General features: G+C 49.4%; 1 long non-coding RNA gene across 1 annotated transcript; it reads left to right on the plus strand.

Annotated features, from left to right (window-relative positions):
- The first annotated feature begins 5,651 nt into the window (after nt 1-5,651).
- Nucleotides 5,652-10,586, plus strand: LOC121142916. Its single transcript, XR_005880078.1, has 2 exons — nt 5,652-5,791; nt 8,044-10,586. It is a non-coding gene; the product is annotated as an uncharacterized LOC121142916 (long non-coding RNA).
- Nucleotides 10,587-22,652: the final 12,066 nt, after the last annotated feature.

A 22,652-nucleotide genomic window follows, 5' to 3' on the forward strand; every position in this document is an offset into this window, starting at 1 on the left:
GTGAAGGTGTAGCACATTCTGAGTCCCCAAGTGTCTCATTTCCTGTACCCAAGGCAAGATCCACAATGCATATAGTAGTCACATTTCAGACAAAGTCCCCTGGGATATGGAAGGTTCTGGATCTGCAAGTTCCCACCAGCCTACCCTAAGGTGCTGGCTGGGAAGTCAACTTCTTGGTGTCCTTTCTGGATAAACCAGAAGTGGGATCTGTTACCTAGAATATATCATATATAATACAATCATAGGGTATTACATGATAAATATATAAGTAATTATAGTGATTTCATTTACAATAATGACCATAGCACAGTCATTGAGTGCTCCCAGACAACATGCCAGCAATAGCACCTTGTAAAAATAATGCTGTCTGCATCCTCTGAGATTGGCATCTGTATTCCTCTTTGGAATGCTCAGGGTACAGGCTTGGGGAGGCAACAGGAACTTTGCCTGGGTCACATGGTGAGCTGAAGACAGGGACAAATTAGAACCTGGAATGTTACAACTCCAGGCCCCAGTGTGAGCTTGGGCACTCCAGCATCCAGAGTTCTATATCAGTATTCTTCCTTCACTCCACACATGCAAATACAACCATGAAAATCCAACCGTAGCAATAAAAAATGACGCATGGAAGTTACAAGATGTTTCTTGTCTGGCCCAGAAGGCCTGGCCCTTCCCTGAGCTCTGTTCCTCTTTCAAGGACCATAAGCAGTTCTCCTGGACAGAAAGGAGTACCCACCCAGTGGGGTGCCTATCTGGATGGGCAAGGTCCTCCATACCCATCTCCTCCTGCCTTCCAGTCGGACCTTGTCTATGATGAGCTGGGGCAGTCCTTCTGGTGACTAGATAAAGGCAGAAAGACAGGTTTCCACAAAGGTCACCAGCCAGATGCAAGCCATACTGCTACAAAGCCTGGAGCATGCTACCACAGTAGAAGACATGAAGGCCTTGTTGCCACACATGACTGGTGCTTAACCCAGCCTGCATGCTCAAGTGATCTTGCCCTGGAGATCACTTGCCTAGGACAGTGTGAGGCATGGTAAGGCTCTACTGTGGCCACCCTCGACTTGGCCCTAATTTAATAGCAGAAACAGAGCCTCATGCCTCCAGGGAGTCCACACAGCTGTCTGTTCCACCAGAACCCTGCTTACCTGTTCCTTATATTAAATCCAACAGGGAGAAAACAGACCAAGTGTTTCCTCTTTTGTGTATGTGTATTCCCCTCCCCCCCCAAAAAATGTTGCCCAAACAAGCTATTTGAGCATGGGAAGATGTCCTGGACGGCCTCCCTGGAAACAAACACGCTTAATCCTGTTGTTTCCCAATTATCAGGGGACATTCTGGCAATATATAGGACCCTGATACTTGTCAAAATAGTGCCCTTGGTTCAAGGCCCTGGAAGCACCTCCTCTGACACGCTGTTCTTTCCTGCTTGCCTTGGGTTCCACACAATGGCCTGGAGAGTAGCTGTAGAGATGAGATGTCCACTTGTTTGGGTGTCTGCTGTCGTCCTAAGCGACGAAGAACCTCAACTAATCACGTAATCTCTGCCCTTCCAACCCTGTGCATGGGTCTTCTGTGGACAAGGGAAAACACTGCCAGCATTTTTCTGGCAAGGAGAGTGAGCTTCTGCTAAGTACCCCACGATGGCCAGTGCTAAACCAAGCAGCTCTGGGTGGCATACCTTCCACAGATGCACGTCTACAGCCGAGATGGCTCCCAAATGTCTCACCCAGGGTTTTCTGTCTGCTAAATGCCTCTGATTAAGTAATGAACAAAAGCTTAAAACAGGGGCGGTGAGCGACGTAAAGCAGACTAGTAAAGAAAAAAAACACATAAATAAAAAAATGGTCAAGGTTAGTATTTGGTTCAGACTCCGCTAAAAAAGACTCCCCCCTCTTTGAGGCTCTTACCCTGGACCAACTAGAGCACAGTCCATGAAGGCAGGTATAAAGCATGCCTGGACTCCTCTGGCCTCATGCACATTCCCGGAAACAAGGCCTCAAGTGCCAGCTCATGGTACTGGGATATTACAGAAACAGCCCCCCCCCCACTGTACGTGATGTGAGGTGAATGGCCCAACAAGGCTATCCAAACCACATCTGAAATGTGGAGAGAGGGTCAGCATATTCACACCTGCGGCACAACTATATGAAAGCAGGCTTAATCCCCACGGCGGTAGTTTAGTTTTAACCCAGGCTAGGTACACACATATAGGGACACAGTTTTATTTCCCAGGTAGCCAGAATCTATGTGCTCAAATAAAATGACTCTATTGCTGACCTGGAGAGAACATCTAGGCTTCTGAAACCCAACTTTGAAGAAATTAATCTAGTGTTACCTAAAACCCCATGATTATGGCAAAGACAAATTCTTTCACCCCTTTTTTTGGGTCCCCATAAGCCTCCTCAGGCCTGCTGTGGGCTGTGTAAGCCACCTATAGATGCACTTATTACACGAGGTTATGAACTGGGTTTTTTGTTTTGTTTTGCTTTATTTAACTGCCCCCCCTAAGCAAGAACTTCCACTGCACCCTGGATCTTGGCTGCTACACTTAGAGCAGCTCTCTGAAAACATCCATCCTGCATTAAATAAAATTTTTAAAGAAGTAAGGGTTTAATAATAACAGTTCAAATTTTCAAGAAAGGACTTTAGCTTCCTAATAACATTTTCAAACAACCCCCCACAGATATTTTCTCTTTTCTTTTGTTTAAAATACCCGTTATAATATTTTATATGCTCAATAAAATTTCTACATGGCTAGTAGCCCCCACACCTGAGGTCGGAAGCTGTGTTTTATAAAATCCCAAGTTCTGGATAAAGGACGGCCTGGCGTTCTTTGCAAGCTGGCTGGCTTCGGGTTCAAGAGCAACCCACCTCGGGCACATCCCTGGCTGTGAAAGGCAGAAGGACCCCTCTTAGAAATCTGTCCATTAAATATTTAAAAGCCAAGAAGCTAAAGTGAAAAAAAAACCCAAACTCTTACCTCTCCAAGCTTGATCATGGCCACAGCCCTGCCAGACCACCTCTTGGCCACGGCTAGCGCTACGCTGGCGTGCCCGAGACCGCTGGCTGGAGTCCGGGGGTGACTTGCGCTGGGTTCGTTGCGCTCAGGAACAGCCGAGAGCAGCGCAGAGCAGCTCCAGCAACTCTTCCCAGGGTGGAACGGCCACCGGCAAGCGCACGGCGAGGCCCATGCCCTAAGACCCACCACCGCTCCTGCTCTCCGGGCTTCTGCAGTCCTCCATCCAACGACCCACCACGCAAAAGAGTGGCCAGAAGGACCGAGTCACGCGTCCACGACTGGCGCCACTGGAGACCTTTGTCCCGGACGCAAACGAAAGCGTGCGGCCCCGCGTGCGCCCACGCCCTGCCGCGGAGGACCCGGCCGGTGTGCCCCGTGACTTTCTCCAAGTTCACGTGCATCCCGGAACGGCCAGGCGGGCGCAGCGGGCCCGGACGCTCAGAGAGCCTGGCCGTCGGGCGGACTCGGGACCCAGCGGCTAAGGGTGCGCGCGGGGCCACAGTACGGGCCATGGGGGAGGCCGGAGGGCATCAGGACAGTGCGGGCCACTGGTCTGGAGCTGCCCCGGCTCCGAATGTAGCGCCGGCTTGGCACAGACGCGCCGCGCGCCCGGTGCATGCTAATGGCCGGCGGGCGCGCTATGAATTATTCAGCAGCGGCGCGGAGAGGACGAGCGCAGCACGGAGGGCGGCCTGGGCCGCGCGTCCCCCGCCGCTGCCGAGCGGCCGCACCGACTTCCCAAACTTTCCCCGGCCCGCACCGATGATGCGGCCCCCGCGGCGCCGCGGTCCCCGCCCGAGCGCGCTGGCCGCGCTTCCCCCCGTTGCCGCCTATTTTATGTCTTTTGTCTCGGAGTTGGCACCTGTCCCAGAGAGCGCGTTTCCCTGCCCACCCCTTCGCCGCCGGATCGGGGCGGGGGAGGGGGCACATGGGACCGGGGAGGAGGGGACGGGGGAAGCGAGGCGCCCTCTGCGTCCTGGGGAGACCGCCCGGGGGCGGCGACGGCCGTGCCCAAGCACCCGGGCACCCCTGCTCCGCGCGGAGGTCAGGGCTGCGAACGCGCCCGGAATACCAACGAGGCCGCCGTGCCCGCTGCGGGCCGGTGCGTCCGGGCGCCGCCCCTCCCGGGCAGCCCCCACCCGGACGGGCGCGCTCGGGCTGGGCGGGCGGCGGGAGCTGCGGATTCGCCGCCCCGGCCCTGCTCCTGGCCCCGCAGCTCCGCGTGCGCGCCCCCCGCGGGCACGCCGCCCCGGGCGCTCCCCGCTTGCGCGCGCCCGCCCCGCGGCCCCGCCCGTCGCCCTCGCGCATCCACCCCACAGGGCACTGCACAGCGGAGACCCACCCGTAGAGCCCCGAAGCCAACGCAGCGGGGAGGGCCGAACAGGAGCGCGTCCCCTGACCGCGCCGCCCGCGCCGCCTTGGCACGGAGGAGGCTGCCGAGGCGCGCTCCGCGGCTGCGCTCCAAGGCGCCGGCTGCCATGATTGCGGGCAGCACCGGGACGCGCGCGCACGCTCGGGGCCGATTGGGACCCTCCGCAGACAGCAGTCTCCTCTGCCCGCCCGCAGTCCAGTGCGCGTTAAGGACAGCCGCCAGGGTCGCCGAGATCTAGGTTGGGTACTGAGACAGCGTGGTGGGCCAGACAGTGGCAATGTCTTCCCGAAGGAAGGGGCGCGCGCACGGGCGACCCCGCCAGTCCAACAGAGCAAGGGGCGCGGTGCCCAGCGGGAGCAGCAGGGAGGGCACACTGAACCTCGCGAGTGGGTGTGGGGAGTAGTGCACAGAACTGAGCATGCTAAGGGGGTGCGCAAGGTGTCTGGGGGAGGCATGGGATTCGCATGGGCATGGTGCCCAGAGCCGGTACCCAGCTCTAGGCTCGCCCCCTTCACGCTAGAAACTACTTCCTGCTACAAGACTAGGGCACAGGAGCTGCGGGGGTAGTTCAAGGCCATGGCTTTGCTCTCAGCCCGATGGTGACACTGCTGGCTTTAGGCCACACCGGGCCCCTAAAAGGGGGAATGGGACGGCTGGGCTCCAGGGCCTGGTTACTGGTTAGAATACCAAGGAGGCCGCAGCGGCTTCCAGATCGCTTCACTGGCGCGCCCAAGCGTTTTCCAAACAGAGGCCAGCCTGGGCCTCGGGCTCTCAGCGACACATGTGAACACAGGGTCCCTAGACTTGGATTCCCTCCTCCTGTCCAGACATGCTCTGGATCACAGCCACTTGGGCCTGCCTGGTTATGGAGGTGCATGATAGCCCTTTGACGACCAGGGCCAGGGAGAACAAGGCCTCCAGGGCCCATCCCACAGTCTCCCTCCTCCCCCACCCCACTGGCCTTGGCATTCTAACCAGTGTCCTTTGACGTCATATCTCGCCATTTCTGTCAACCAATTGAAACTTGCCCGTTGTAATAAAAAATATAATTTTTTATGCCATTGGTAAATTCAAAAGTTCCTTGTGTGTCCCGCTTCCCAGGAAACTTCATTCCACGTTGTACTGGACTGCCACGAGGGAGGTGCTAGACACACTGGGTGAAGCTAGCCTGAGTTGGCCAGCTCTGCCAGGGCCTTTAACTACCAGTGATTTGATTTATAAGTTCGGTAGACCACCATGACCCTGACCTAGGCTAGTGCTAAGGCACACAACATACTAGGGCAGGCAACCCCATAAGATACATTTCAGGGGAAAGGAAACCAACCAGGACATGTCCTGTTCTAATCAACTTTCATTTTCTACGACTGCCAGTAACTGAAGATAGACAACCACAAACAGTGAGTTTCACTCTTCCTGGGGAAAGAGCATTGTGGCCCCAGCTCCCAGGGCCAGAATGGCAGAGGCCCTCGTGCTTTATACTCGTGTGGCTATAAGGAGTCCCAGACACAGGGCAGGTGGAACCTGTCTTTTCTGGCACTGTATGGTCCTTTATAATTCTTTACTATCAAAGTTCCCAGCCTTGATCAGGGAGTGTGGGACAGGGTGACCCTATGCTGGGCAGCCTGCTACACGACATAGGAACCTGTGGCAGCCACAGTAGGACAGCCTCAACCCTGAGGTATCCCAGCACCTCTCCTTGCTGTATGGTTCAGAAAACACCAAAGACGTTTTGTGGTCTAGCAAGTTTTGAGGCACGAGGAGGACAGAAACTCTAGGACTGTGCTGGCCACAGAGATCTTGCATTCTGCACACCAGGTTCTTCTAAATGCCGAATCTGGGTTTTGCAAAATAACAGGCAAGCTCAGGAACGACCAAACGGGGACTTTGAACACAAATATCTGGTGCTTATTTTCACATAAAACTGCTCTCAAGTGCAAATTCAAAAATGGCTGCGTACCTTTGAGATATGCTCGCGAGAGAGACAGAAAACTGCATCCAACCACAACATTATAATCTATGTCGAATCATGTTCCTAAACACTATAAATATTATAAGTAATGTGATATATGTTTTGTGATTAAATGGGTGGATTAAAACATTGAATTTTTAAAAAACCACAAAGAGAAAGAGATTATCTTCCATTATGCCATTTACAAGTTTTGTCCCAGTGGCACAAATACAAATTTGACAAGTGTATCATTACGGAGCATGACGATTAAATGCCAGGATATTAGCTTTGTAATTTTCACCTGAAATCATTGTGTAATCACGCTGAGTTGCTACCCTTCTTTTTATTAACTGACTTTTTTCCTTACCTTCACATTGTAATAAATTAATTTAATGTCTTCTCCCCCTTCCCAGTTTTTATTTGGTAACTTAAGAAATTGGGTGAGTCAGAGCTTTATTCAAGAACACATACTTTTTAAAATTCTCCCTGTACTTGGCAAGGATTTATATGTAATTTGGTTGCAAATTCAGAAATCAAATTCTGCCTAATTTAGGGGAAATAATGGCCTTTAGGTAATTCTACCGGGCATTATTCCGTTTGGCTAGCTTTGTTGTTGTTTTTGTTGTGGGTGTATATGTTTTGTTTTTATTTTTATCTACTTGCTATTATATTATTCAAAGGAAAAATTAAACTACGCTAAAATAATCAAAAAGGGAACCTGAAAGTTTTTAAATTGTTGATAAGCATTTTTGCTAGACAAGTTTGTGGGTAAACCCGAGGCTGTCCCTCTGGGCCACAGCCATGCCTGGGGTCAGCTGTTTGAAAATAAGCCCTAGGAAGCCTGTTCCTGGACCAGGATGTTTATAATATTGGCCTTATATAGTTATTTTTTCCTGATTTCTCCCAAGATCTGCTTGATGGGAATTCAGCCAGCAACTTCCTGCCATGCCCTTTCTTGAGCCCCGGCTTTCTCTGCTCGGTCCCTGGCCCATAGTCCAGCCTCAGAAAGCCGTGGAGCTCTAGTTTCGATTCGCTTCTCTCCACAAAGACATGTTTAATGGTGTTAAATTTTCAGTATCCAGGGCATTATGAGGACTTAGTAAACAGATGCACTTAATCTAGTTAAAGCAAGATGAGTGTGAGGGGGAAATCAGATTTTCACTCGGTTCTGATCGTTCAACTCACATGTCCAAGAATAATGGTGTTTAGAAAGCCGGCCGGGAGCCCTGGCAGTGCGAGTCTGCAGCCCCTCCTGGGTAAGATGCCACTTCAATCATTGCTGACAATGTGCCCTTCAGAGGAGCTGTGAGCCAGCTTTGAGTATTCTGTGAAAAGGCAAACCAGGCTTAGAATTTCTTTCTTTCTTTCTTTTTTTCTTTCGCCTTTGTCTTGAAGTAGAGTGCAGGTTTGAGAGCCCATTTTACTACGCCTGTATCATACGAACTTGTGCTTCTATCTTGGGAAGGCGACCTTCTTACTAGATTATTTATACATAAAACCTATCAGCACCCATGTCCCTTGAGTGTATATTATAATGTATATTATAATATATAGATAGATATGTGTATATATTGATTATGAAGGAAACCGAGAAAGGAAAGAAGCCCACTGATTCGCATACGGACAAAACAGTGAAAGAAAACTCTAAGCTGTTAGACCAAATGCAAGCAAGCAATCATAGAAAGGATTCTTTCCTTCCAGACATAATGAAGCCATTTTCAGAATCGTTTGCTCCGGCTCCCTCCGTTTCATGTCAAACTTGGCGTTCATTTGTTACCAACAGTAATGAAATGCTGGCTGTAGCATGAGCCTGTTTGAGGACAAAAGCAGATGCAGAACAACCACCACCACCTCCACCAAGGCAGCATGCTGATCCCTCACTACTCTTTCCAGCCCTCTCCATTTTTAATATAAAGACCACGCTGAAGTGTGTCCGCAGCTGACGGTGATGAGGCAGGCTCTCCACTCCCATAGCTGGTGGGTGCTTAACTCTCTATCCATGCAATCAGTTGGTGCTTAGAGAACCTCTCCGAGCCACTATGTAGCATCTTTAATTCACTTTGGAAGCTCACCCACTCTCTTTTTCAGTTAAACCGTGTACTGTCATCAGAGAGTGTAACCACCCCAAAACCATCCTTAAGTGGTTATTATCTCTCAAATAGAAGGGGAGCATAACAACTGGGAATCTGTGATAAATATGCTTGACCATAAATATATGTATTTTATATGTAATATATGCATACTAGGGTGAAGATTTTGCCTTGATTCAGATGATGAATTATAATTGACATTTTTCAACCCAAAGTAGTAACAACAAAAATTAAAAAGTATGAATTAGGATAAAGGAGCATTGTCCCTGATAATCAATGCCATGACTAGATTTTTTTTTTTGCTTTATGTGGAATAAGAAAAGGCATGGCTCAAGTTAATACAATTTTTAAAAAATAAAAACTACCTTTCAAAGGGAAGTGGGTGCTGAGTTCATTTTAGTTGCTCAATTCTATAATTTCTAAAATGGAACCATCATAAACTGGGAAGCTAACATTCTCCTAAAGAATTCACTGTGCTCCTCAGAGCATTTTATCAGCAATTCAAGATGTATTAGAATTGATAATTTTACAGAATCTGGTAGGTGGCACAAATTTCCAAGAAAATGAAAATGCATTCCAAAGTTTGGAAAGTATTTCCCTCTCACAAAAGGCCGAAAGGCTGCCTTCCTTCTTCACCGAGATATCTCGATTTCTCGGGAGCATTTTTGCACCATGTTCATCCTTTACGGGGGTCTTAAGAAGCCACCACTCTGCTGGCCACGCATTCTCTTAGCAGCACATGTAGGCAGAACCCAGCTGTGTGGGTCTAAAATTCAGAAACTGCCGAGCATTTATGTTTGTCCCCCAGATTTCAAAGTAATGCTGACACGATAATAAAGTCAGTTGAAAATGTGTCTCTCCCACAGCTGAAAAGAACCCAGGAGCACTTCTATGCTGTACAGTTGAGGCAAGTTAGAAGCTCTCTGGAGTAAAGATTTTAAAGTAAAAGGGGGTTTGAAGCTGATGTAGAACTTAAATGGCTTATTGTTAAATTGCAAGTGATTGCAGGAACTGTTTCAAAACTCAAGACTTAACAGACTTTTTTTAAAGGGTTGGGACAGGACTTAGCTGTCTGCAAATCATGCACACCCTGAACATGGAAATTCTGGGGGAGGGAGTTAGTTACAAGGTGCTTGGATTTTGACCACTGGTCTTATTTATTGAAATATTCTTATTATTTTCCAAGTCAAATATGATTTCACAAATTGAAGTTTACCCTATGGCTTCATTTCCCTAATTATATCCAATGTTAACTTCAGACTTAAAAATCCAGTTCTTCACACATATCCTTCGTGCAAGAAGTGAGGAAATACCTTAACTAAGACTCCCACCTCAAGGAAAGAACACTGAACTGCTTGGAAAGAAAGCTTCCAAAGGAGGAAAAACACCGATGCTTTCGTTTTGCTTCTGGATATTTACAGAACAACTTTCAACGAGATTGCTGATTTCAAAAGAATATGAAGTTTGTTTTCTTTAGCCAAAACAAAGTTGTGTAGGCCACTGGACAAGAAGAGAAACTGACCTTGCAGAGGGAAGGTGTGTGTGTGTGTGTGTGTGTGTGTGTGTGTGTGTGTGTGTATGTGTGTGTGCGTGTGTGTATGTGTGTGTGTACAATACACACACATATATATGTATATATATACACAATTTTAATGAAAAATACAGATTTTGAAAATGTATTTTGAAATAACCAGAAACACAAGCAGGCTATACTTGTTGTATGGAGGCGAGGAATTAAGTTCGCATAGAAAGAATTTTCACCTTTGTGAATGCATAACCCATGAACCAGTTTTTCAACTCAGTATTCTAAATTTGGCAACAAAGTTCTGCCTCCCAAGTATAACCGAGTCCCGAGTATTTTCTGTCTCGGGGAGGAGGTGGACACAGGTACTGCCGGCTCCTTCTCCCCCAATCAAAATTTCAAACTTAGAAATCTGGCCTGTGTTGAGCACCGAATTTACAGCAGGACCCCAAGGTTCAGAAGGGAACTTGATGAGCTGGGAAAAGCCTGTCGGTATGCTTGGGGCCACAGATTCAGAGAAATTAACTGGCTGTAGCCAAAACCAAAGCACTCAGCCCCCAAAAACAGTCTGCAAGAAACATAGAGTTCTTTGATGTGACAAGAAGAATTATAAATAAAATTGCTCCAAGGCAGACAGGCTGAGAGAGATTTTTAAGACAGCCTGTTGGTGCCTCAAACTTTAATACTGAGAACACGAAGTGTTAGATTTATAAAGGTAACATTTTGGTGTGTGTGTGTGTGTGTGCGCACATGCGTGCATGGGTGCACGTGCCTGTGCATGTGCAGCAGTAACAGTTCTGTTTCCTCTGTGACCCACGGGCCAATCTGAAGTCCCTCTGGAGGGCCCTCGGCCAGGTGCAGGGTAGGCCCTATCTGTGGTCTCCTGAGCTATACTATACCTTTCCTCATTACACCTGTGCCAACACCCAAAAGCCAGAAAAATGTGACCGAGATAACAGACAGATCTCTGATACAGTAGAGCTATCCTCGCAATAAAAGCCATGCTTTATGAATGAGAGGAGGGTTCCTGGCCCAGTCACTCTGAAAACTCAAGGGCCACAAGGCCACACTGATAGAGCCAAAGGGGTAGACCAGGCTGAGGCTCCGTCAAAGACAATACTCTTCTGCCAGGCTAGACAGACAAATGAGCTAGCTGGTACCTAGAGGACCACCAACTCCAGTCTCCTAAATTGGGGCCATCTTGTTATCATGTTTAAAGGAAAAGGTTAAGATTCTATCTGTCCCACATTTGGTCCACACATTTATTGCTGCCAGTGCAGAGGGGTGTGATATGGTTCAAGTCAACAACAACGTTGGTATCCCTTAAGCACCAAGAATATATCAGCTGCCTAAGCATTTTAATAATAAATGATTGCCTCTTTGTAGCGGGGGCTTTGGAAGGCAGAAGGGAGAGCATCACACATGTATACAGTAAGTGCTTCACAACTTACACATGCTTCCAACACGTCTCATATGACCCTCCCAATCTGAGAGGAACAACAAAATGATCGTACCTCCTGAAAGACTAAGGCCCAGCAGGTGGAGAATAGCAACTTGGCTTGATATTACACAGACCCAAGCCCCCAACCCTCTCTACAACATGGGCACTTTTTTTTTTTTTAAGGAAAACATAACCATTCATTTCTTCCCAGAGAGGCTTACTTCACAGGTAAAAGCAATTTCCAGAAAAAAAAAAAAAAAAGCAGAGCTCCTTTGAGATCTCAGGCCAGAACTGCCTTAAACTGGTTCAGTTCAGGCAACCTCCCCATCCGAGCCCCGAAACCAGCTTTGGTCATCTGAGGTTTGCACTCTTCTCTGAAACATGCACCCCGGCCACCTCTTCAAAACCAGATGTGAAGCATAAAAATCACAAACACACGCTCCCCCACTGTGTCTGTGAGAGTCTGTGGCATAAGGAAGCCACCAAGCCTGAATGAAGAATCCAGGGGTCTGCCCTCATTTTCCAGGTGCCGGCACCCTGAAACTGGAGCCTTCTTGGTCAGGCAACCAGAGCGGTTCCCAAGCCGATGCCCGCTTACAGTCACTCTGGGACGATGGCACATACTTGCCCCATGGACTCAGTATTAAAATCGGAGCAGTTGGTGAAAATGGCTGGGAAAATCTGAAGGTCCCCTCTGACCAGCATGGTGGCACATTACTCGTTCCTGAGGTTTCCTCCTCAGGGAAGTTATTCGGGGTCCTCAGCATCCCACCAAGGCAATGGACTACTGCAAATCACTATCTCAGAAAACAGAAAGGGTGGAACTAAGGCGTGGGGAAGGCCCGGGAAAAAGAATAATTTGGCAAGTCAGCTAACTGATGGGAGACCCAAATGCAAGAGCTATCTCCATTCACTGGTGCGTCCAAGCCACAGTGCACACAGCGTTACGATGCAGCTGCCTCCTCCACTCCTGGTTGCTGTAGGACCCTGCCCCAGAGCCATCCTTACGATGCTGATGCATGCCCTGGCAACCCCAGAGTGCCAGGCCTTCCCCGAGGCAGTTGCTACCCTGCAAACAACACGTTCAGAAGCAAACCCCACATCTTGAAAGTCTTCCTGGCAAAGCCTGGCAATAGTTAAAGCTAGCAACAAAATGAAATAGCTGAGAATCAGGCCAGAGGACCTTGCCCAGAAGGGCCAGGGGCTGAAGGCCTCTCTGCCGTCTTCAAAGGCAAAGGCTTCTAAGAGTCCTTTGCTTGTTCCCTTTCTGCACCTAATTACAAGAAAGTGCCTTTTATAAAAAATAGATAAAACCCATTTTCAAAACGGGAGAAGTTAAGTTTTAAAAGCTTCTTGGGATTAAAAAATTATAGCCTTGTCCAATACGGGTGGAAGAACAAAGATGAATTCAGCGCCTGTTGCGTGCCCGGCGTCCAATGCTAGCGTGCCCGGCATTACCCTTCACTGGAGATATCATCTGGAGGGGAAAGAAGGGCCTGAGGACTCCCCTTTTTGGATAGAGGATTCTGTCTTCTCCTACTATGTGAACAGACTTCCAAGCAGCGGTGAAGAGCAGAAAGGGGCCAACAAAACACTCTGAGGTCCTTAATGATTCCTGGGCAAGTGACAAACCTAGTAGGATCAACGTCCCACCTGGCCACAAGGCCTACTTGGGACCCTTATGCTGAACACGGGAGCACCCACCCATTGAATGGAAAGAATTTGGCCTGGCGCGCCTCCTGCAGGCAGCCCCATGGCTCGCAGCGCAGGGAAGACCGCTTCTTCCCAGCAGAGCCATGAGCCAAGCGGCAAGGCACCAGGTCCTGGGCACTGAATCCCGAGGCAGCCCAGTGTATAACCTACGGTCAGACTAGGAACTGCTTGGATGCTGGGACTGCGTATCAGACGAGTGGCCGGGCATTCGTGTGTCTGTCCGGCAGGAACCAGGTCTAAGTCTGTGGCCCTGATCTGGGTCTGGGTCTGAATTCCGTGTCTGTGTGACTGTTGTGGATGGAGTCAGCGGTCCCGACTGGGTCTGTGTCAACGTTCAGGTCAGATGTCCGCCCTGGACACGGTTCAGGGTCCAGGTTGGGATCCGCGTCCAGGAGTGTCCGGAGCTGAGGCCAGAGTGAGGCCAGGGTCAGTGCCAGGGTCTCGGTCTTATCTTCGCTTTCCACAAGCTCCAGGGTCCGCGTGGGTGCCCGGAGCTGGGTGCCTGTCTGTGCCCAGTGTGAGTGTCCAGGTTGGGGTCTCCAACTGTGACCAGGTCCAGGCCAGTCGCGCAAGAGCACGGGCGGTGAAGGCTGCACGCGCCCCAATTAGCCGCGGGCCAGGCGGCGGGCGGCCCCATTGAGGGTGAACAAAGGGCGCGACCCCGGGGTCAGGAGTCGCGGGCCGCCGGGCGCTGCTTTGTTCCAGTGTTTGCTCCGCCAAGCAGAGCGCACACTATATTGACTAAAGCGGATTAGAGGGTCGCGCCCTGGAGGTGGCGCAGACCGCAGACCGGCGGCTGGGACCTCCCAGGGGCACTGGCCCTTCTCAGGCCTCAGCTCTCTCGCTGTGCGCATCGGGGAAACTGAGGCTGGCTCTGCTCCCCCAGAGCTCAGGACCGCGAGCCCGCAGCCCTGGTGTGGCCGCCCGTGCACTGGTCACTCCTGAGAACTTCACCAAACTTTTGACGCAAAAGGAACACTGACACTTCCCTGACTCGGCATGTGACTGAATTTTGCCGTTCTTTCATCCAGCAGGACCTGTGCTTTTTTTTAAGGAAGACCCTGACTGAAGGCTAAGAAAATCTTTAGTTAGAAACATTGGCAGATTTCCTCCATATCACAAAATCAGCTCTGCAACATTACTGACAAAAAAAAAACAAAAAACAAAAAAAACAAACAAACAAATTTAGGCCTCTTGTCTTGAAACCAGCCGTGTGACTGACTCAGTTGTAAATCAAAGCGGGCTTATACGTGAAAGAAAAATTTTGAGATTTAGAAGTTCTTGAAAACATAAGCTGAAAATATGTTTTTAAAGGAGATGATGATTATAAACTACCCAAAGACCACCATTTCTCATTTGATATAATGAATCCAGGATTTATTTACTTCTCCACTACCCAAAAATTTCTGCACCTTTAAATTGACTTTAAACACAAAACAGAGCCACAGTGAAGCACTATCCAAGAGCCCAAGAAGGAATGCTCCTTTACTCTACATGCTAAACTTTAGGGGACACCAATCACTTCTCCTTAAGTCCACATAAAATTTTAATTGAGATTTTTACACTCTGGTTATGTAAACACCTGTGTTTGGCTAGGGACCCCATGAAGTATTTGATTGATAACCTATCAATGCGAGACTCTTCTACAGAAGAACAAATAATATTTACTCACTGTAGGGTATATGTTGGCCTAACGAATATTTCTGCTGCCTGCCATCTATTCCCAACAACTAAAGGAAAACATGTCAATTGTCTATATTTCTATTCCTATGCCTTTAAAAATAATCATCCTGATTATGAAAATATCACGTGTTTAAGGAATGCAGGAAAAAATTTTGAAGTCTAAACAACTTGAGAATAAAGTATAAACCCGTTAGGATATAGATAATTTAAGTAGAAAGTAAAAAATAATATGTGCAGAGCTAAATACAAAATATGCAGAAAAAGAAAATCTGGGTAAATGTCCTAATATTCAGGGTACTTCCTCCTCCACTAGTGTTCAGGGAACACAGGCACACAATTACATAATATACATATGTCCTTACTGTTAGGGAACTATCACATTTTGTACTTCCCCAAGCCACTACAAACACTTTGTCTACACCATTTTAAGGGTGACACACAATGTCACTATTTTTGTTCTGCAATAGTTTACTGCCATGTCCTTTATATTGCAAATTTTTATCTTCTTGCTATTTTTCCCCTGTAATAAATATTGCAACCCATGATCCTTACTGTAAAGTTTGTGGGCAATGCGAGCTACTAAGGAATCTCTATCGGATGAGAGGTGGTTCCGAGGTTCAGGGCATGAGTTGCTCTTGCAGAAGACTCAGGTTTGATGCCTGCCACCCGCCTGGTGGCTCACAACCATCTTAACTTCAGCTCTAGGAGATCTGATGCCTTCTTCTGACCTCCAAGAACACTAGGAATGCAAGTGGTGTACATTCATACACATAAAACAAAATAAAAAAATCTTTTTTAAGTTAAAAAAGAAAGCAAGAAATCTCTGCTTCGTGACAATTAACAATTAATAATTCTGAAATTTCTTTTGAATCTCAGTGACTCCGGTCTGTTGGTTTTCCTCCTAGAGACCTGGTTCTGTAGAACTATTTTCTCATTTGTAGGACCAGTTGAGGTACATGCTAGATTGTGACAAGGCATTTGGAGACTGTATCCTTACAGTGACCATTCTGGTGTATCCCTGCCTTACAGGCCTCTGACATCCTTAGCCATCTACCACTTGGTGAATTTAAGTCAAGGCTATAAAGTAGACACTTTGGAAACAACTATCTCAACAGCTCTGATGAACACTGCATACCTAACAAGAGGCCTGTTTCATTTGGCCCAAGTGCCTTACTTTGCCCAGGATCCAAACACCAATACTGATGTCTACTGTATCACTACAGGGAAGGTCCCTGTGCTGGCAGCCATGTTCCCTGCCCATCCCCACCGACACCCCAGGAAAAGCCTCACCTGCCCTTCTCCACCTTCATGGCAGGGTTCTGGGCCCCTTGGTACACATGCACCCAGAGCTTGCCTAAACCGTTGGTTTTGTAGTTTGGCTGTATTCGGTAGTACTGACTATGGTCTGGCTGCCAGAGCTGGGCTCCCAAAACCACGGGAGGGAGCAGGGAGCCCGTGACCTTGTCCCTGAACACCTAGGGCCGGAGCAGGCCACTTGGAGGAGACAGCTCAGGTTCACCTGGGAGGAAGAAGCCTCTGGAACAGAAGGGCAAGGGAAGCAGGACAACGGAGCAGCAAGGCAGCGTGGCATGATCCGAAAACAGATACTGCAAGGGTCAACAAGAAGGAAGCCTAGGGAAATGTGAACAGAGCTTGTCTCCTCACGGAAAGCACAAGCCAGCTTCCCTCACATTCATTTCCATACCTTCTAAATTGTCAACAATGTGCCTTTAATGTATTCGGGATCTATGTCTATTGTTACATCAAAAAGATATAATTCATGTGAAGAACGATATGTGTGATTGCTGCTATTTATGAGTTTTATATGAACATTGATTATCACACGGTGCTTAAAAAATGTTAGTTTTCTGATGGGGATTCATGTATCTCTAGTACTTCACCCTGTAGAGAAACCTTCTCTAACAGAAACTGAAACTAAGGGATCTGCCAATGCTGGCTGCTGGTGTCACTGTCCTGCAGCAGTCCGGGCCGGACGGTGAGCAGGCTCCAGCTTACACCAGAAGTGAAGAGCCTCAAGGCTTCAGGAAGTCTTTCCTCTCCCACATCCCCGTAGCAGCTTCCAGGCCATTTTCCTTGGAGATGCAATGTGTTTCCTACTGTTCCCAGCCCCTCTTGCTTGTCTGTCTGCTGTTTTCCCATTGTCAGAAGCAGCGCCTGAAGCTAGGGTAGAACCACAATGAACAAAGACCGTCTAGGTTCCCCTTAAAGTAATGGTATTTGCACCGGTCCCTTCATCACTTGAGGGGCATGTTCTGGCTTGTGGGTCACGCTGGCGAGTGGCCCTGTGGAGCGTGACTGTGTCTCGGCTGGGTGGGGATTCTCCCACGTGATAACAATACAGCTTTAGCAGAAGAACCGTGCACAGGACTGGGACTCAGTGTATACCTGAGGATGCTCCCACCCTGGGACCCCTGAGTGAGTCTGATGTGTTTTTACTTGTTAGTAACAGTGGGCTGTTTCTAGATTCCAGCTGAAGGGACAGGTCTCCAGATCCAATGAGGATGGCTTAAATATATTCCTTTAAAAGTGGGTTAAAAGGCGTGCCTGGGTGCTGTTTTCTACTCTAAAAGGCAATTCCTAAATTTGGATTGAAAAAAAAAATGTACTTGAGCTTGAAAAACCCAATGGTTCTCAGAATGTGAGTGAGATCCGCCACTCTTCGTGCTAAAAGCATCTTAACTGGCCTAAAATAAATCAGAACAAAATGCTGTGTGCCGAGCATATGTCTTCCATCACTGGCTTTCTAAAGGCAAGTTGGAGCTGCCACACACGGATATGTGCTGACCTAGGAGCTGAGGGCCCAGACTTGGGCCAAGACCTGTGAGGCACCAACCTCTCACAGACCACGCAGTCCTGGCCCTGCTATATGCCAAAGACAGTCTTGGTGCTCAGTGACGAGTGGACTATAAAATAAGTAACTCCAAAAATCCAATCAACAGGTGAGTTGCACAAACTACACACATATATTTCCTCCGAGTGATGGGGTGGGGTGTCTGGTCCTTGGAATTTTTAAGCTGTGAATGGATGGGTACACATTCAAAAGACTTGTTTTCTTCCTCTCCTCACACTGGGCATAGCAAAAAAAAATCCCTGCTTTCTAAAACAAAAACACATGCCATTTTAATTTAGCAAACAAAAACCAGGATGCAAAATTCTCTGCCGAGATGATTTTTAAATTAAAAGGCAGGAAGGGGCTATTAGTGTGCTTTATACCTTTTGGGGAGAATTACCTTCTGCAATCATCAATAATTTAACTATCAAATCACAGCAAAATGCCAATTCCATCTGAGACTCTGGGACCAAGGCCTAGGGGAGATTTCACTTGTAACTGCCAACTAGTCAATGCCAAGGCTAGCAGCGAAAGTGCTTTCGGGAGTCTCCAGACAGGGTGGGGTCATAATTAATTTATTTTATCTTATCCATCTATCTACACACAGGATTAAAATATTCACATCAGTCTGCTCACTTTGAAACACACACCCACTCCGGGGTGACTCCCCCTCATCTTTCATAGTCCTGGTGTCCCTCCTTTCTTATCCTTGGACAATACCTGCTTTCCAATTTGGCTGGGGTATTTTTTAAGTTGGGAGCCCTGCACACCGTGTTCTCCAACATGAAAATCCAGTGACAGTGAGAGCACAGTGACAGAGCCCTGCCAACGGTTTTCTCCAGAGAGGCCAGTGACATCTTACAGGTCTGAACCCGGCTTCTAGAAAGACTGCTATTTGGCCAAAGTAGCTGATGGCAACCAAAGCTTGGCAAGGATGTGCCATCAGAGGCTTGCCAGGTAGGCAATGGGTAGCAGAGGGTTAACTTGGGGAGCAGGCTGGGGGTGCAAACAAAGCGCACAGGCAGAGATAGGATGGAACACAGGCAGGGGATCAGGAGCTACAGGGCCCAGCCTGACAGCCACAGACACAGGGGGCTCTGTCTGCCTGCCTACTCCCCTGGCACAGTGACTAACCGCCCTACCATTGTAAGCCTGAAGCCAGTGGTTTGTGTGGTCCCCTGGTGTCTGGGAGCATTGTGGAAGAGTCCTTTCCAGCAGTTCGCCTTTGCCCTGGAAACCTGCGGCCCAAGTCCCCCTTTATCCATTCTCAGGGTTGCTGGGGACCTAACAATCCAATAGAGGAGTCCCCTGCCCTAGCCAGGAAGGGACAGCGGCAAGAGAAAGGTCCCGACTCTGAGGTTGGACGCAGAAACCAGTTCAACCTGCCTTGCCTCCCACAGCAGGCTGCCGACCCTCTTGGCCCCCAAGGCCTTGGGATTGGGAGAATCCAAATTTGGACCTTTGTATAAAATATGTTTAGAGTGTTGAGGACTTTGTGGTGGGGCGGGGGAAGGTGGACAATACTAATTCTGTGTGCCTTGTTGGGATGACTATTTGGGATCTTTGTTAGAGCAAATGGATTTTATCTCTGTCAAAGTGGCTTCCCTTGCCTCTGCTTTTGCTTTTTTCAAAGCATGGCTGTGAGAATCTGCGAGGATTGATCATAGGCCTGTAACTGGGGCTCACACTGTTTCTATTGGATGGGGCTGGGCCAGAAGAAGGTCTGGGGTCCAGGCAGAGGCCTTGAAGACTGTTTTCTCTTAGGGAGACAGACAAAGGCTCCCCAAGCCCAGAATGACTCCTCACTTAGGTTCAGGAAAACCAGGAGCAGATGGCCACACTGTCCCTTGTCTCAGCTTGGTATTTCCCTGTATTGGGGACTGGAATTATTACCTTCAGGTGTTGGGGAACCCTTTGTGAAACACATATGGGTAAACAGGAGCATACCTACACACACACACACACACACACACACACACACACACACACGCAGCACAGCCACCAGGCCATGGCTCTTCTCCATGACAGAGTCACCCTGTCTTGCCAACCATCAGAGAAGCCAAATTCACAGAGACCCAGATGGCTCCCAAAGTACCCCCAGAGCCAGACATCAGACCCTCAGACTGAGGAAAAATAAGACCAGGTCAGGACCAGGTCAGTTTTTCCTGATCCAATCCCTGTTGCCTTTCAGGAGACATAAATACTGAAAATTCTATTTTTATGGCTGTACCGGAGATGGACATACCACAGGCTGGGTTCAATACTACATGTTCATTATTTAACCCTCATTTTTTCTTTGCATTATAGAAAGGAGTCTAAATTAAAACACGTTGGGGGCCTTTGATGGGGCAGCTGTCCATCACAGGGAACCAAGCCATTCTGAGAGCTCCCACACATACAGCTGGATCCTTTCAGCTTGCTAGCCAGGCATAAACCTCCTCTGACCACTGTCCTCTAGAATTCATTCCCTTTCTCCCTAGACAGACAGTGGGAGAGGCCCCCACCAGTCATCAGAAAGCATTCCAGAAGATATTGAAAACACAAAAATCAGCTAGGAGAAAAACTCAGGATCCCACTGAGGGCCCAAGTCAGTAGCAGTTGAGACCCCCGATTCCAATGAGGTTTCCATCCAGTTGCCAAGAGGGCCTGGTCAACACCTTCAACCCCAAGAGCAAAGCCCAGGCATAGCAATAACAGGTTCAATAACTGGCACCCTGCCACCACCCATGATGCACCAGGCCTGTGCAGGAACCAGACACTATGCCCCCAAGCTGGCACCCCAGTGGCTGCTTCTGACCCTGGCTCTGGAAGGGGTGCTGAGGAAGCCTTCATTTCCCAGTATCTCACAAAAAAGGCAACTGGACTCCAGACATCCCCTTTCCTGTGGTGCCACTGCATAGCTCGGGCAAACTTTGCAGGCGAAGGCCTGGTTGATGCAGGAGATGGTTAAAATTCTGCATCCGTTTGCATCCGCCTCCAGAGGAAGCACTGCTTTTTTTTTCACCCCCAGCAGGAGGAGGGGGGAAAAGCTGAGAGCAGCAATTTGCAGGCCTTGGGATGTTTTTCTCCTTGACAGCCCTGGGCCCCGCCTGCCTAGTTTGGCCTTCCTCCGCTGGGCTGCAGGGCTGGCCCAGCAGCAGAGGCTCAGCTCCATGGCTGCTGCTTCTGAGGAGGCCCCAGGCACACGGATCGCTCCCCCTCACCCCTGCCCGACCCCGGATCCCAGGCTGCAGGTCACCAGCTTGAGCGACCAGACCATGCTGCATGCTGGCGGCCTGGTACTGCCATGCTTTGTGCCTGGTTCTTCCGCCAGCCAGCCTCTTCCCACGAGGCCTGCTGCCGGCCGGGCTGCACTGCCTGCCCACCCCCAAGGCTCACCCTACTCCCACACAGAGTGCCCTCACCTTCTGGGCCCCCGGCCCCCGGCCTCGGGTCCTGCTCGTGCCCAGGGCGCCCAGCCACGTCCTCCGCGCCTCTGCCGCTCGCCCCACCCTGCTGCCCGCGCTCTGCGGCGAGCCTGGCACTGTGCCAGGCTGCCTGGGAGCCCAGCCCGGGCAGGGCGAACTTTCCAGCCGAGTGTGTGTAGGGGGTTGCTGGAGTGAAGCTGGTGCCAGGGGAGGGAGCGAGCCCCAGGTGCCCGGCCGCCACCCCCTTTCCAGCCCTGGCCACCCCCCATCCCACCCCCTGTCTCCTGAGTCCCATAAAGGCGCAGACAACACGAGTGGTTTAGTCAAAACAGTCATGTGCAGGAGCCCGCAAACAAACAAAAGCCCTTATTTATTTATTTAGTTCACACACCCAGATAAGAAGCCGCCTTTGTGCACATAATTTCACAGAAAGAAGGCGAAGCCACGATGCTCCCCGCAGCCCAAGAGCCTGGACAGCAGGCCTGGCTTCATGAATAATTGCAGAGCCTCAGCCTGGGTATTTCCATATTTAAATTGGGCAGCAGCGTATGATTAATTAAGAAGGAAAAAGGCAAAAAGGAAGAAAAGCTGTGGGGGTGGGGAGCCGGACATTCTGGCCAGTACAACGTGCCAAGGTGCCCACTGTGGCTTAACTCCTCCCATGCCAGGCCCAAGGGGGCACTGCTGCAGACGGTGCCCACACTGGCCACCTTCCTGTGCCCTGGGCCACCTGATTCCAGATACTGCCCAGGAAGTTTCTTTTATGTTCGAACATGGCTCACACAAAAATGTGCTATGCCCAAAGCACCCAGTGGGACTCGTGAGGCTGAGACAGCCTTCTTCTCCATATGTATCTGCATCTTCACATAAAGCTGCAAAGGGGTTCTGAGGTGCATACCCCCACACCCAAGTCCCTTCCCAATGCAGAAGCTGCTCCAAGCCTGGCCATGACAGTAGGCAGCCTGTTCTGTCAACGGGACAGGAGGCCTGTGCCCCTTCTGGAAAAGTCTAGAACTGCTGGCTAAGTGAGACGGAAGGACTATATTCCTGAGGTCTGTAGCCCTGGGTTTGGGACCCAGCCATCATTGAGTCAGCTCTGACCTTGCCAGCAGTTTGGCTTAAAGTAAGTTATCTGGCCTTCCTTGGCCTCAGTCTGCCCACCTGTAAAATGGGAGGGTACTACCACCCATATCTGCCCCCATGGGGTTGAGATGAGATAGTACAGCTCCCAGTCGAGCTGGGAGCCTGCTTGAGGTCTTGGGTCATTTGTTTTTGTGTTGAGTAACGGTCAGGCCAGAGAGGCGTCCGGCAGGAACAAGTGTGGTAGACCCAACACAGCAGTCAGTTTGCCCTTGAGTATGTACAGATCATCCTTGGACAAGAGCCTCCTGGGGGTTCCTTTGAGGTCTATCACATTATTACCACCCCCGGTTTACAGATAGGTCAATTAAGTCTAGAAAGATCAATCACCCCAAAGTAGGGACACTAGATTTGAACTCACAGCAGCCCCACCCCACACCCTGGCTCATAATCACCAACCCATAGAGTGGGTTGGCACCTGTCCGGGAAGGTATTCATGTTAGAACAGTATCCTTCCAAGAAA

This window comes from Mesocricetus auratus, unplaced genomic scaffold (assembly GCF_017639785.1).
Source record: "Mesocricetus auratus isolate SY011 unplaced genomic scaffold, BCM_Maur_2.0 Super-Scaffold_100010, whole genome shotgun sequence".
Lineage (NCBI taxonomy): Eukaryota > Metazoa > Chordata > Mammalia > Rodentia > Cricetidae > Mesocricetus > Mesocricetus auratus.